Below are 489 nucleotides of genomic sequence, written 5' to 3'. Positions count from 1 at the left end.
TCTTCCTCCCCACCACTGTCAAAATTTTAGCCAGCCCTTGTGTACCTGGAGTCAACGAAAGAGGTTCCCTCCCTCTCTACCTTTTCACTTTCTCCACAGCGTGAGGTGCAGTAGCTGAGGCTAGAGATTGCCAAGGTGCCCAAAGGAGAGCAAGCTAGCTGTGGTCAAAGGGAAGTAGATACCACTACCAAGTTCACTGTGGCCAGGGTGCTGTTTCCCCGGGTGGCTGCCGTGATGGTGGTTTTACTCTTCTACATAGCCAGCTGGCTTTCCTCTCAGGAGTCAGGATGAGAGTGTAGATCAGGGCCTCCCAATCTGGTGCTCGTGGGTACCATGGCAGCTTGCCAATACTTCCCTTGGCACTGACCCATCAAACTTTTCAGGAAATGGGTGGGGCTGCCGTAATGCAAGACCTGTTATTGGCTACCTTCATTCAAACGCAAGAAGCCCCACCCTCTTCCCACAGATGCTTTTCACAAAGTAACAGAC

The sequence above is a fragment of the Gekko japonicus genome, unplaced genomic scaffold (genome assembly GCF_001447785.1).
Source record: "Gekko japonicus isolate JY-2015 unplaced genomic scaffold, Gekko_japonicus_V1.1 scaffold278, whole genome shotgun sequence".
NCBI lineage: Eukaryota > Metazoa > Chordata > Lepidosauria > Squamata > Gekkonidae > Gekko > Gekko japonicus.
This window is presented reverse-complemented; position numbering follows the sequence as displayed.